The sequence below is a fragment of the Crocuta crocuta genome, unplaced genomic scaffold (genome assembly GCF_008692635.1).
Source record: "Crocuta crocuta isolate KB4526 unplaced genomic scaffold, BGI_CrCroc_1.0 scaffold174, whole genome shotgun sequence".
In the NCBI taxonomy this organism is placed as follows: Eukaryota; Metazoa; Chordata; class Mammalia; order Carnivora; family Hyaenidae; genus Crocuta; species Crocuta crocuta.
In genome coordinates, this window is record NW_027530330.1 from 252,742 (window position 1) to 269,245 (window position 16,504).

At 35.7% G+C, this 16,504-nt stretch overlaps 1 pseudogene; it reads right to left on the minus strand.

The window, feature by feature from the left end:
• Nucleotides 1-11,029: 11,029 nt before the first annotated feature.
• On the minus strand, nt 11,030-11,362 carry LOC144232782 (large ribosomal subunit protein eL33 pseudogene; annotated as a pseudogene).
• Nucleotides 11,363-16,504: the final 5,142 nt, after the last annotated feature.

Below are 16,504 nucleotides of genomic sequence, written 5' to 3' on the forward strand. Positions count from 1 at the left end.
TCTGTCATGTGTTCCATATAGTTTTCACCATTTATTTTATTTTTTTAATTTTGTTTGTTTGTCTTTTTATTTATTTTTGAGACAGAGAGAGACAGAACATGAGTGGGGGAGGGGCAGAGAGAGAGGGAGACACAGAATCTGAAACAGGTTCCAGGTTCTGAGCTGTCAGCACAAAAGCCAATGCAGGGCTCGAACCCATCCACCGTGAGATCATAAACTGAGCTGAAGTTAGATGCTTAACTGACTGAGCTATGCAGGGGCCCCTAGTTTTCACCATTTAACAAGGACAAATAATTTTTGTTGTATATATTTAGTTAATTACATTATCATTATCTAAGGGCCATATTCATCTTTAATAGTACATATTAATTTAAGTATATTTCATGTGATATCAATAATGATATTAGCTTCTAATTGTTTCATGTTTGCCTGGTATACTGGTATGTATATTTTCAATGTTTACTTTCAATATTCCTGCATCCTTACATATTATGTGTACCTCTTATAAATATATTATATTTAGATTTTGATTTAAACCCAATCTGCGACCTCTGTTTTTCACTGAATAACTAAGGGCATTTACATTTTTATGATTAGTGGTATATTTGAAAGTATTTAAACTATCTTATTTTGGATTTTCCTTATATGTCTCTGTAGCAGATGATGTTGAAAACGGCCAGATTTCCTTAGATCTTGTTTGCATTATGTTTGCCTTTAGATTTGGCCACAGCCTGCTTTTGCAGCTCCTGGCTGGAAAGGTTTGCTCAGGCTACTGGGACATATTTTGCTTCCTGGGGCAGAGCTTGGAGAGCTTGGGAGTTTGCATTCCCCTACGGCAGCCTTTTATCAAAGCCTGATGGTGCAGGAATATAAAAACCCTTTCCTAAGGTTTGGACACATCTGAAGATAAGTTACACGACGGAGCTCTCATGAAGGATTGAACTGAAACAGTTCTTGGCAAGACTGTTTGAAATCATATCCTTGCTTAATTACATCCCCTTCCTTTTGTCTTGATTCAAAGACGAAGAAGAAGAAGAAGGAGAAGGAGAAGGAGAAGGAGAAGACAGAGAAGAAAAGAAAGAAGGAAAAAAAAACCCACATACCCAGGATCTGTTTTTGTGGAACCAGGCCTAAGATATTCATGTTCTTTTCTGATTTCCTCCAGTCCTGCTTTCATTTTGATTGACGGGAGGTGATTTTTATTTGTTTTTGTTGTTTGTCTAGTTTTGTTTCCTTTTTCCTTGTTTGGAAATTACATACATTCTCATTTACTAATGGTTACCTAAAGTTTTAAATTGAGGGGTGCCTGGGTGGCTCAGATGGTTAAGCGTCTGACTTTGTCTCAGGTCATGATCTCACAGTTCATGAGTTCGTTCAAGCCCTGTGTCGGGTGCTGTGCTGACAGCTCGGAGGCTGGAACCTGCTTCAGGTTCAGTGTCTTCCTTTCTCTCTCTGCCCCTCCCCTGCTTGTGCTCTCTCTCTCTCTTTCAAAAATAAACATTTAAAAAGTAACCAAATAAAATAAAATAAAATATTAAATGAATGCTTAATTTGACAAAGTCAAAACTTAAAACATGTCTGTAGCTGTTTCTCAAATAATAAAAAGACACAAAGGAAAAAAATGCCTTTTAAAAATCTAACGCCAAGCATCATGCTACCAATTTCATGTTAGTGTTTCCCAGGTTTTCTGTACATTTTCTTTTCTCCTCCTCTGTTTGTCAATAATTATCATGCATAATAATAATTTTGAAAAATAATAAACAAAATTTTAAGGGGTGCCTAGGTGTCCCAATCAGTTACATGTCAGACTCTTGAGTTTGGTTCAGGTCATGACCTGGCAGTTCATGGAATCAAGTTCCACACTGGGCTCACGCTGATAGCACAGAACCTGCTTGGGATTCTCTCACTAGAAAGAGTCCCCCATGCTCCCTCTTGCTCTCAAAATAAATGAATATTTAAAAAAATTTTCAATTTAAAAAAACTTAAAAAGTAATATTTAAAACAGTGATCGTTTGGACTCATACCCACGTTTTTCAATTTCTTTCTGGAAAAAAGAAAGACTTTGTTGTTTAATCTTAGACTATGTCATTGAAATAATGCTCAATCTTATAAAATGCATCCTTTAAAAATCACTTTTGAGTGACATTTTGTGGATATTGGCTCTGTAATTTCTCTTTGTTAGATGACCCACAATAGGTTTCAAGATCTCAAGTTTTAGGTGTCTGAATTTCATTGCACAAGTTTGTGTGAAAGCCAGGACATCTCTCCGGGACACCAAGCCGTTGATACTTAATACACTTGATCACAGTGATGAGCAAACAGTATCTGCCTACCATTTTACTAACTTATCATTTTGTTTTGTTTTGTCACGAAAGTATTTCTGTGTAATGTTTGCAATGGTGTGTCTGAGATCATAGGTACATTTTTGTGATGGACTAGATGTATATGGGTGCATAATTCAGTGGCCTTGCTGTGAGGGCCAAGGTTTAAGGGCAGATAAGGGGTAGCCAAGGAAGAGATCATGGATGAGAAGACAGCATGTATAACAGGCTCAAGTAGGACAGTGATTATGTACTCACAGTGAGAAAGGAAAAGAGTGCACAAGATCCACTTGTAATGCATCACTTCCCCTGGCCAGTGGACACACGCCCGTGTGGTTGATGTAGCTATGCACACCCCCGTCCAGGCTGCAGCGGAAGTACCTCAGCCCCTCTCCTGTGGGGTCTGAAATAAAGAAAGCTGGGTGTGTGCCTGAGGGCTATAAGCAGAACAGAGGAGTTTCCCTGAAGCTGAAACAGGGAAAGGTATTCCTGCACAAGATGATAATTCCAGCACAGGCTGCGAGGGCTTCCTTTCTCCTCACAAGGAACTGTTCCTAAGTCCATTCTCAGTCATCTAGGCAGCAGAAAGATTGTGCGGAGGAGAATGACTTTCTCAACAATACTGATTGCCTTTGTACATTAGCGATACGATTCTAAAGTAGTCTCACTTGTAATATTCATTATTTTGGCAAATTTACCAAAGTCTGCATTCTCGCCATCAATCATAACTTTTTCTTAGTCAAAAATATTATTTTCTTTATAAAGAAAGAAAATCAAATTGGGGTGCCTGGGTGGCTTAGTCGGTTAAGCGTCCGACTTTCGCTTAGGTCATGATCTCGCGGTTCGTGGGTTCGAGCCCCGCGTCAGGCTCTGTGCTGACTGCCAGCTCAGAGCCTGGAGCGTGTTTCAGTCTGTGACTCCCTCTCTCTCTCTGACCCTCCCCTGCTCACGCTGTCTCTCTCTCTCCTAGAAATAAATAAAAAAACATTAAAAAAATAAAAAAAAGAAAGAAAATCAAATCAATACATTTTAAGAGAAAATTCTATGAAATAAAAATGCCATTAAAAATAAGAAGTAATTCTCAATAGCACAGAAATACTTGCATGCATATGACTAACCCATTCTCTCCACAGAGAGGCAGTACCTTGCTGGGTACATATGGATGTAAGCAAATCAAATTAGATTGTTTCTATAGTTAGTGTCAAGAGGCAAAGTTATACAAATGCCTGTAACCTTAATAGCACTGGGCCAGCTAATGAGGTAAAGTTGCTTCCGTCCGTAAGTCAAAGTCTTCTTTTCAAACTTCCTCTTATTTGCTTCAATGTTTCTCTTTTTCCATGATTTTTTGGATGAATGAGTCCCCCTCTCCATGGAACATTGATTTTTTATGAGTGTTAACTATTTCAAACAGATAAGATTCCAGGCCAGTTGCCTGAGACTTGTTTCATTTTAAAACATATGTATATTTAATATGACATACTTGTGTTGATTTAAAAGTTTAACTCTCAGAAGACATTCTTTTTAAAAATTATTTTCTAATTCCAAAGAATCTTATAAATAATCACATGCTTGGGGCGCCTGGGCAGCTCAGTTGATTAAGCATCCAACTCTGGATTTCGGCTCAGGTCATGATCCCACAGTTGGTGACATCTGGCTTCCTGTTGGGCTATCCTTTGACAGGGTGGAGCCTGCTTGAGAATCTCTCTCTCTCTCTCTCTCTCTCTGCCCCTCCCCAATGTGAGCTCTCTCTCCTCTCTCAAAATAGATAAATCTTTTTTAAAATTACGTTCTTGCCGAAAGAAATGTTCACATTTCTTATTGTGTGTAGGTGCTGAAGGAAAGGTAATTAGAACTAATTTAATGCTTGCTCTCTACTGCAGAGCAATGTTATTTCACAGTATCTTATTTAATCATTACTCTTCTGTTTATTCTTTTCATTTTAGAAATTAAAGACCATTCCTAAAAGGACAGAAGAGTTATATGATCATATCAGTATGTGAGCTTTACTATAACGCATGCGGCAATAAATAGGATGTAGATTTCATACGTTTAAAAGTACATTTTAAGCCTCTATTATAGCAGCATTGATATTCAGAGCTATGAACGATGGAATTAGCTTTCTTACTTACTTATAAACTATGAATTACTGAAAAGTCTCATATTGGCAATGGATTTGCCATCACTTTTATAGAACACATTTTTGGGGTGCCTGGGTGGCTCAGTCAGCTGAGCTTCTGACTCTTGATTTCTGCTCAGGTCATGATTCCAGGGTCATGGGATCAAACCCCGTGTTGGGCTCCACGCTGAGGATGGATCCTGCTTAAGATTCTCTCCCTCTTTCCCTCTGCCCTTTTCCCTGACTTGCACACTCTCTCTCTTTCTATAATAATAATAAAAAAAAAAGACAGAAGACATTTTTACATGGAGCATGACATTGTCTCCAGACACCAGAAAGAAATATGATTCCTCTTACTATATCACTATGTTTTATAAGACATATGATATTATGGAATGAAATGAATGTTCTTTGGGTCATAATATATAGTTTCAAGTTAATATTTACCTTACTAAGCAGGAAGATTGGGTAAGCAAGAGTAAAACTCTGTGTCATTTCAAAAAAAATTAATTCCAGCCTTTAATTACAATTTATACTGCACTTTGGGAAACTTGGAGTTAAAGCATTGCAATTTTTCTTCTTTAACAAGAGAGGTGACCTCAGCCTTCACTAAGTGCTTAGTGGAAGCATTTAGCACAGCAAAATTGCAAGAGCATCCCAAGAGGAAATGAATTGCCATTGATACCAATGCCCTTTATAGAAAAGGAACTTCAAAACACATTTTACCTTAGTTAAAGAATGGAGATAGAACTGATTAACTCCGAACTAATCAAAAGAGTTGGCCAAAACACTAAGTGGGTATACCCAAAGCTTTTTTTTTAAACCAAAGTAATCAACAATCTGTATCATGCTAATGACTTTTATCATAAGGTTCTGAAACCTCTGTACACTTAGTCAAAGGTGTTATTTCAAGATATAGGTTGTCCTTAGCCTGTATTGTATTTTGTACTTGCCTTTCACAATGATGCTTATGTAGAGTTCTAAAGGTTTTACTCAAAAGATTTCAACTTTAGAACTTCAGAGTGTACACAGTACTTTAGGTTAAAGTAATTACAGAGTAGAAAAATAACAAAGATATATATGAATATCTGCATGTTTGCATTTATTTGTTCATATATTGATATGTGTGATTTGACAAATAATCACATGCAAAAATAATATTAGTCAATATTAACAACTAGAAATAAGTGGAAAATATTCAGTGATGTAAAACCTTTTGAATACCCAATGGAGAGCATGTTATCTTCAATATGCATCTCTAAAATTCCAACGGAACTTTCTTTTCTGAATATACTATTTAGTTAATGGTTATCTCATGATAAGTGTCATGAAAGTAAATTTAGTCCATATTGTCCTTTCAGTAAAGAACCTCACAGAAATGACATATGCATCCAAATCAAAGTGCCTATTTTCCAAATGAGGATATTAAAAATACATAGAAGTACTTTGTTTAAAATAAGAAAAAGATAAGATGAACATTTGGTGATGCTAAATAGTTCAAACCCATTCCCATCCTCTAGATTATGAGAAAAAAATGAAGATAAGCTTCTAAGATGAATCTTTTTTTTAATTGTCTTTGCTACTTAGCTATGTATCTTGGCTATTCGACCCCTTGTTGTAAGTAATAGAAATAAACTTGAATTAATTTCAGTAACATTCCAGACAGTTTCACAAAGGAATCTGGTGGAATCTCATGGAAATCAAGAGGTGGTATGCAGTAGGGTCTCAAAAATTTATTGAAACCAAGGCCTGGGAAGCCATCAAGGTATATTTCCAAGTTTCTGAGTCATCTTTAAGCTTTTACACATTTTCTGCTCTTCTTCATGTGTGTGCTTTGAACTTTAGTTTTTGTCTATGTCTCTTAGAGGCGAATTGAAAGTATCTGACTCTCTTAGCCCTAGTTTCAAAATTGTGAAAAACTTCATTGAATTGGCCCAGAGTGGAAAATATGTATTACACTTTTCAGCTTTACTTTGTTTTTATTTCTTTTCTTCTGTTTGTTTAGAGTTAAATTGCTCTTTTTTTCTCTAATTTTCTCAAAATAGAGGTTTAGATTTTCTATTTCACATCCTTATCTTTTTCTTTTTTAAATGTTTTATTTATTTCTAGGAGAGAGAGAGAGACAGCGTGAGCAGGGGAGGGTCAGAGAGAGAGGGAGTCAAGACTGAAACAGGCTCCAGGCTCTGAGCTGGCAGTCAGCACAGAGCCCGACGCGGGGCTCGAACCCACGAACCGCGAGATCATGACCTAAGCGAAAGTCGGACGCTTAACCGACTAAGCCACCCAGGCGCCCCACATCCTTATCTTTTTAAATATATGAATTACGTACTGTAAATTTCCCTCTAAGCACTGTTTCACTGCATCCCACAAATTGTGGTGAGTTGTGTTTTGATTTTCAATAAGTTCAAAATATTATTTAATTTCTCTTGAAACTTTTTCTTCTATTTATTATTTAAAAGTGTGTTCTTGAAACTCCAAATATTTGAGGATTTTTCTAGCTGTCTTTCTGTAATCGATTTCTAGTTTAATTTCATTTGGTCTGAGAACACACTTTTCATGCTTCCATTTTTTTTTTAATTTCTTGAGGTGTGTTTTACAGCTGAGAATGTGGCCTAGGTGTATGTTCAATGTCAGGTTGAGAAGAATGTGTATTCTGCTGTTGAATGAAGCAGTCTATCAGTGTCAATTAGATGAAGCTGATTGATGCTGCTGCCCAGGTCAACTATATCTTCACTGATTTTCTCTCTCTTTAATTTATCAATTATTGAGAGAAGTGGTGAAGTCTCAGACAATAATAATGGATTTGTCAATTTCTCATTGTAGTTTTATCAGTTTTTGTCTCATAAATTTTGACATTCTATTGTTATATACATATACCTTTAGGATTTTTATGTATTCTTAAAGAATTGACCACTTTGTTAAGATGTAATGTCTCTATCACTGGTAACATTTCTTATTTTAAAGTCTGCTTTATCCGAAATAAATATAGCTTTCTTTGGTTTAGTGTTAACGTGGTAATTATTTCTCCATCTTTTTATTTTTAACCTACATAAGCCTTAAATTTAAAGTGGTTTCTCTGCAGACAACATATAATTGGGTCGTGATTTCTTTTGTCCACTTCTGTCAGTCTATGTGTTTTAATTGGTATGTTTACACCATTTATATCTTAAGTGATTGTTGATATAATTGCATTCAAAGTACCTTATTGAAACAAATTTTCTATTATATTTTCTCTTTTCTTTTCCCTTCTCTTTTGAAGTCTTCTTTGTCTTTAAGTGAGCATGTTATATGATTCTATTTTATCTCCTCTCTGAGAATACCAATTGTGCTTAAAAAATACTTTTAGTGGGGTGCCTGGGTGACTCAGTCAGTTAAGCGTCCAACTTCAGCTCAGGCCATGACTTCACAGTTTGTAGGTTTGAGCCCCACATTGGTCTCTGCACTGACAGCTCAGAGGCTGGAGTTTGCTTCACATTTTGTGTATCTCTCTGCCCCTCCCCCCTTTGTACTCTCTTGCTCTCAAAAATAAATAAATAAACATTTAAAAAATACTTTAGTGGTTGTTTCAGAGTCTGCAGTATATATTTTTAACTAGTTTAAGTCCACTAGTCAAATAATGGTATGCCAAATCATGTTTAAGCAGGTATCTTACAACAGAGTGTTCTCAAATCTTTCCTCCTGTTCACTATGCTATTATACCATTCATTTTACTCATACATTACACCCATTACTTTGTTACCCCTATTCCTTGAAATGAACAGTTGTCTTATAGATCAAAAAATAATAAAGAAAAATACAAAGGTCATTTTACTTTCGTTTATTCCTTCTCTAGTGATCTTCCTTTCTCTGTGTAAATGCAAATTTCTTACCTCTACTATTTTTAATCTCCCTAAAGATCTTACTTTTATATTATTTTAGTACAGTTGCTGGATTATCTCAGTTTTTGTTTCACTGAAAGGTTTTTTTTTCTCTTCTACTTTGAAAACAAAATTTGTTTTTCTATTGTTAAGGTGTTTCACCATCCACCCTTCTCCTCTCCCCAGCCCCCACTCTGTTCTTGGACTTTGAAAAACATTTTCTATTGTTGGTTTTCTACAGTTTGAATATGATATATCTTGGTCTAATTTTTTGGAATATATCCCACTTGGAATTCTCTGAGCTACCTAGATCTATGATTTGATGTATTTCATTAATTTTAGATAATTCTTAGCCTTTATTACTTCAAATATTCCTCCTCTTATGTTCTTTTACTTCTAGGATCCTACATGCATATAACATTTTTGAGTTTCCTCTGAGATATTAAATATTCTGGTTTTGGTTTTTATATTTTTTGTTGTTGCATTTCAACAGCTGAACAGTTTTATTGACCTGGTTTCAATTTCCCTTATTCCTTTCTTGACCACACTTAGTTTACTGCTAAACCCATCAAAAGTATTCTATAATTTTGTTTTGGAGTTTTCAGTTTCTGACATTTCCTTTTCATTCCCTCTTTGATTTTCTATCTCTGTGCTTATATTATCCATCTATTATCTCTTGCTGTCTACTTTACAGACTTTAACATATTAACCACAAGTATTTTAAATTTCATGTCTGACCATTCCAAACTCTATGTCACACGAGTCTGATTCCGATGCTTGCTTTGTCTCTCTAGACTATGTTTTTAAAAAAATTTTTTCCTAAAATTTTCTTGTTGAAAGTTGGGCATGATGTCATGGGCAATTGGAATCTTAGGTAACTAGGACTTTAGAATGAGATCTGTTAATCTGTCTGAACATTGGAGCGTGTTTGATATATGCTATAGCTGTAGGGGCCAGGCACTTTAGTATCCTTTGTGGCATTATTTTTGTTCTTCTATTTTGGTAATCAAAAAGAAGAGTCTGTGTCTGGCGTCTCTTTCAGCTATAATCCACTATTATTATTCTGGAAAACTACTGGTGTCATACTAAGGTTTGAAGGAGGAGAAACCTTCTATAATCTTAAAATTACATTTCAATTTTGTAGTTGCCCTGTGTCCTTGGACTACAATCTTCATCAATATTTCTTGATGCTCCCACATCATAGATAACAGAGAAAGTCTCTATGAGGATGCAGTGGGAGATGTATCTATCCTGCAGGCAGGACTTTACTGGTAAAGTCAGCTCCCCTTTAGAGTAAGCCTTTATTATGGACAATGCTTTGATCATATTACCTGAGGTTGATTCTTCCCCTCCCTCTGCCCAGGGCCATGAGAGATAATACTTAGTTATTGCCAGTAAGAACCCGGCAGGCTCATATGGGTAAAATCCATGAAAATGTGGGAGCCTCCTCAGACTATGGGCCCCAGGAATTTCTCCCTCTAAACCTCCCTCTAAACCTAGCCCACACTCAGACTCTGGCACTTTGTCAAAATTACCATTTAAGTGTTCCTAACTGTTGATGGCTCCAGAAGCTGTTCTCTTGACTTTATGAATTCATTCATCTATAAGTTTCGAGGTTGAAATTTGTCCTGAAATGCCAGTCCCTGGATGGGTTCAATAAAAATCATTGAGTTTTAATTTTTTTGGTATTGTAAGGAAGAGAGTGGCGATTTCTCTGCATCTTCTTCTGTATCTTCTCTGCATTTGCTCTCCTTCCTCTACTTTATCATCAGTATTTCTACTCAGCTATACTAACAGTCCACTTTCAGCAGACTGTTCATTTTTCTTGGATTGTTGCTGGGTACTTTGAGATTTCAGCCACATTTCACCCAAAGTACTCTCCAAATTTTTCACAGATACTTTGACATAATTTATAAATGGAAACTGTGTATTCTTTTTCTCAGTTTTGGCTGCCTTTATCAGATTCATGTGCTGAATTTCCACTTCCAATTTTTTGGGAACTAATGAGTAAGTGCCTGTGGGCAACTTTTGGATTCTCTGGCTTAAGTATAAGACCATCAGACTAACTTGTTCCGTCTGCACTCTCCTATGCTGCTGTTCATCTTGAACCATGGACTTGCTGGTGTCAGTTATCTTGAACCCACATAGTCATATTTAGGATCAAAGATGACTTATCTTTAGATTTTATTGAAAATGCTATCAAGGATGTTGTTGGTTTGTTTTTAGATTGGCTATACGGGATTTTTATTAATGTTCATGAGGATACTTGGTAAGATTAAAAACTAATTCCACCACACTCATCCAGTCATATGCAAAATCTAATTACTGCTTTATTTTACTATTTTATTTTATTTTTCTTGTAGAATGAAAATTTAATATATTAATTTGTTTGGGAATTGCTGACTCCTGTCAATATATTAGGAATAGACAATTTATTTTCAAATAATTTTTGACTTACAGAAATATTTAAAAAATCATAGTAGTTTACTTATACCTTTGACCTAGCTTCTCTAAATTTAACATAGCCGTTATTATTAGATTAAAAAAAAGATCATTCATAGTAGTGACATTAACTGTATTAACTAAATGTAAAACCTTATTTAAATTTCAATCTTTTCCCCCTAATGTCCTTCTGTTTCTGGAGCCCACACTGCATTTATTTATTTATTTATTTATTTATTTGTTTGTTTATTTATTCTTAATCTACACCTTTATTTATTTACTTTCCAGTTAGTTTAAATCCTTGAGGGGCGCAGCATCACATGGATTCTGTGGCCAATGGCTTTAGCCGGAAGGTTGCTTCGGAATTTTGCACGAGCCATGCCACTGTTTCCATGAGCACGAGTTACTTTTCCCCAGATTACTCTGGTTTTATTCGGTTTGCCACCAGGAGTCACTGTGTTGTTCTTTGCTTTGTGCACATAAGCACATCTCTTGCCTAGATAGAGCTCAGTTTCATCTCGGGCATAAACACCTTCAATTTTAAGAAGAGCTGTGTGCTCCCTCTCGTTCCTGAGGCCCCGTTTATAGCCAGCAAAAATGGCTTTGGACCACAACCTTCCAGACATTTGTCGTTTCAGGAGTCCTGTTCCCAGCAGGCCTCCACAGGTTCAAAGATGGCAGAAAGAGCGCCCACACTGCATTTAATGATTGTGTCTCCTCAGTGTCTTCCGATCTGTACCAGTTTCTTAGTCTTTCCTTGACTTTCATAATCTTCATTTTTTCAAAAAGTACCAGTAATCATTTTTACTTCAGAATGTCTTCCAATTTTAATTTTTCTGATGTTTTCTCATGATTAGATCGAGATTATACAGTTTTGATAAGACTACACCACAACGATGTGGTGTCCTCAGTTCATCTTATTAGATGAACTATTTGATGTTAATGTCTTATTACTAATAATGCTATCCTTGATCACTTGGTTTTCTGAGTTTCTTCACTGAATATCAATGTTCTTCTTTTTACAATTCATAAATATCATGACACTATACACTGAAACTATAAAATATTCTAAAGTTTGTCCCTAAACTTTTGTCCATTGATTTTAACATCCACTAGAGGAGTATGTCTGCAACCATTATTATTACAGTGACCACTGTTTTTAAATAATGATTAAGATTTTTAGTTCTAATTAAGTTAGTTTTTTGTCTTTTGCTGTAAAGTTCATTTAGGGTTGTTGAAGTAAAAATACTATGTCTGTTTTAGTCATTTACAGTTTAAGGAATTTTAATTTCCTTTATTTTTTGGATGTTTTTGCTGTTTTTGACCTCCTTAAAAATTTCTTTCTTGAACACTTAAATGTACTGCAATAAATATTAAATAATTTAAGTAATAATAAATAATATTAAGTAATTTTATATCATAAAAATATACAAAATAAACAAAATATTGATGGTGACAATAGCAAAAGAAAGCCAAATAATTTTATGGACAAGTTTTTGTATAATAGTCTTGAAAAAAATTAAATAACAAACATCTGGGTCAAATTGAAGGTGAACAGTCTCAGACAGAAGCCATACATTTCAGCTAATCCCCTTATAACTGGTTACCAACAATAAAATACTTTTTGAACTCCAATAGCTTGCTGTTTTCATTTTGACATGACTACAGAATAAATTCTACTAGATTCCTTGAGAACTCAAAATATCAGATCATTTAATCCTTTAGGGTAAATTATTTTTTTTTCCACTTTGCAAGCTTTCTCACATACATACACAAAAATCTCACATAAAACTAGTATTCTATTGACTCTACTTGCACAGACTCTCAACATTTTTTTTGAGAGTACAAATATTGAAAATGTTTACTTGTAAATCCAAAAATACGCTTACTAATCTGGGAAAAGTCACTGTGTTTACCATAAGACTATTCCTAATCCTGCTGTATTACTACACAGCCTCAGGTATACACAGAAATGTCCACATATAAGAGACAGTTTTGAGCAAATATTTTTAGAAAATTGAAATTAGTTTAAGTGCCAAATCTTTTTGGTAAAAAGTGCTTTATATGCAATTCATTTTAATTAAATGAATCAATATCATTGATTAATTGATATGGTTATTTAAATTGATCATTGGTTAATTAAAATGATCAATATCTTATGGGCTCTAAAGTTTCTTTCAAGTTCAGTATGATGATACCCTGTCATGGCAGAATTCAGGAATCATTGTATTCTGGGCAATATAACATTGCCTTCAGGAATATGCTGAGTATTCATGAATACTTGTTCTAAACTACATCTTTTAAAGCTACAACAATTTTTAAAACATTTTCATTTTGAAATAATTGTAGGTTTGGAAGAATTTGCAAAAATGGTAGAAAAGTCCTTTCATCCAATTTTCAACTGCAACATCTTATACAACTATAGAACATCAAAACCAGGAAATTGATGATTGATTCTGACATTTTATTATTTGTATGTTTGGATTTCATTTGTGTGTACTTCTATGCAACTTTATTACATGAATAAAAACATATAACTATCACAACCAAAATACAGAACTGTTGAATTGCCATAAATATTTTTTTATAATTGCATCCACTCTTTCCCCCTGTTCTGTCTCTAAACTCTGGCAACTATTAATCCGTACTCTGCTTGAATAATTTTGCCACTTCAGGAATATTAGGTAGGCGTGGGCTACAGAGACAACACTTGGGCAGCCATGTCCCTGGAGCACCATTTCCAAGGTCATCAGCCCTGCCAGCCATAAGCCCTCCATTATAGCCAGCCAGAGCCACCTACTTCAAAGCCCAGAGTAAAAACCAGTGAGAAAGTAAAGACTCACAGCTTGAGATGGACCTTTTTAAAGGACCAGATTGAAAAGACTCATTTTATGAAAGCTATCATTCTGGGAAGGCATCGGGTGCAGAGCTGGCTACTCCAGCCCTCTTCTCAGTTACTCACTGCACCTGTTCTCCATCCTCCTCATGAACACCACCAGATGTCTCTCTGTTGAGACAGGAGCTGCCACCCCATGCGGAGTAACTGCAGTGAAGGCCCAGGAATGATCACCTTGCCATTGTAGCCCCATCTTCTGGGTCATTCCCACCTCTTCTTTAGATTGGTCTGCAATGGGAAAAGCCCTCTCCAATTCCTTTTCCAAGAAAGGAAACAAAAGCCACACTCACCTTAGAGTCAAGGGGATAGGGTGAGGTAGGAAATGTTATAGAAATATATTAATAAAGTATATATATTTTGAGATTGCCATTTTTTTTTTTTACTCAGCATAATTCTTTAGCGATCCATCCAAGTTGTGTGGTGTTGGAGGCCGCGCCGGCTCCGACAGGTCCAGGGGTCCCTGAAGGATGGACGGTGTCGGCGAAAGAGAGTGAGAGAGCCCCGAGATTCTTTCTGATCACCAGGCAGGCATCTCTGTCCTGTCGGTGTTTTGTGTCTTTATTTAAAGGTTCAGCAACAACATGAAGTCAGAGAAAGGAATTTCTACAATGGGAGGCCTTTTGCGATAACAAGTTTTTGATATTTTGCAGAATTATCTCAGTCATAGTGAATTTACAACCAAGGAATTAACAGGATGCGCTTAGTGATCAACAGGATAATATATAGGTTAGGTTGTATATAGATAAGCTAGGAGTCATTCTGTCTGGCTCTCAAGAGGATGAATGTTTCTGAATTGGTTTGTGTGTGGAAGTCCTCACGGGGGCCCTAAATGTGTCCATCTTGGCACCTGGGTTTATGTTTTAGCTACTCTTATCTATCCTCATCCCAGTTGCCAGTGTAAGGGAGGGTGTTTGTGGAATGCAGGCCTTGAGGAAGGGACTGCCATACATCACCAATTAGTAAGTTATGTTCTGTACTTATCTGTACTTTAACTATAAATTAGGCTCTTCTGATATGGGACCAGGCTCAATAGTAACTCTTGTGTTCTTAACCCCCTTTATTATCTAAGTCTTGGATCTGCAAGGCCCATAGGAAGAGCCTTTTGACAATCGCCCATAGAGCTTTCATCTAAAGTCTCTTTTGTGAAGGCAGGAATATGCTTTTCCTTATGAGGTATCTGTATTCAGAATATGGGTCTGATATGGAATATTGGGAGGCCTAGTCAATACCAACAGGCTCATTTCCAACATGAACCAGTAGTAGCAGAAGGAGATATTAGTCTTCATTTCTCATGGCAGAAGCTGTGCAAACATTGCCATTTCCTTGCTGTGACTGCCATCCAGAGAGGCCGGTGCGGCTCCCGGCAGTGTGGACCCATAGTTTCTTTTTGTTGCCAACTAGTGTCACATAATATGGATGTACCAATTCATTTAACTATTTAATGAAAAACATCTGGGCAGATAACTTTGGTGCTCTCTTGAATAACTTTATGAAAACATTTAGGTACAGCTTTTGTGGAACACATATTTTTATTTTTCTCAGTTAAATTCCAAGAGAGCAATTGCTGAGTTGTATGGTAGAGTCATGCTTAGATTTTTAAGAAACCACCAATTCTCAGTTCTAAAATAAAGCTATGTTTTCCATCTGTGTTTTAAATGCAGTAATGTACTGATAAGTTCCCCTTTATTATTTATTTATGGAGAAATGGAGTTTTTACTCTGTCTTCTAATCCATGAACATGGTGTATCATCATTACAATTATTTAGATTTTTTTTATTTCTTCCATTAGCATTTTGTAGTTTTTAGTATGCAAACTTCATACATCTTTGTTATATTCATACACAAGGATTTAATCTTTTGAGTTATTGTAATTCCTTTTGTATTTTTAGTTTTGGTTTCCACATTATTGTTAGTGTGTAGAAATACAGCTGATTTATATATGCTGACCTTATCTTAGTTTTTGAAAGTTTTGTTCACCTTTCCAGTAATTTTCTACATATACAATCATATGAGCTGCAAACAAGGACAATTTAGGGCACCGGGGTGGCTCAGTCGGTTAAGCGTCCAACTTCAGCTCAGGTCGTGATCTCACGGTTCTTGGGTTCGAGCCCCGCATCAGACTCTGCACTGACAGCTAGCTCAGCGCCTGGAGTCTGTTTCTGATTCTGTGTCTCCCTCTCTCTCTGACTCTCCCCTATTCACACTGTCTCTATTTCTCTCTCAAAAGTAAAAAAAAAAAAAAGGACAATTTAATTTTTTTCTTTCCAATCCATGTGCCTTTTATATCCTTTTTTCCCTATTGCCTTGACTTGGATTTCCAGGATTATGTAGAGTAAGAGAGGTTAAGGTAAATGTCTTTTCTTTGTTCTTAGTCTAAGAAGAAAGTATTTACTCATTAATCATGAAATATGTTAGCTTTATTATTATTATTCCTTGTAGATGTCCTTTTTCAAGCTAAGGAAGTTTCTATTTCTAATTTACTCAGAAAATTTTGTCACCAGTGGTTGTTGATTTTTGGCACATATTTTTCCCATACCAATGATATATTCATGTTATTTTTCTATTTTAACCCATTAATATGGTAAATTATATCGATTAAATTTAGAGTACTGAACCAGCCTTGCATTTCTGGAATAAAAACCCTTTGGTCACAGTATATAATTACCTTTACCTATTGCTGAACTTAATTTGTTATACGTTTTCTTGAGGATTTTTGCCCCTACTTTCATGAGAGATACCAGTTTGTGATTTTCTCTTTTTGAACTACTCTTATCTAATTTTTGAATTAGGGTAATATGGGATTTGTAAAATGAGTTTGGAAGCATTCCTTCTTCTATTTTCTAAAAGAGACTGTGTAGAATTGGTGTTAATT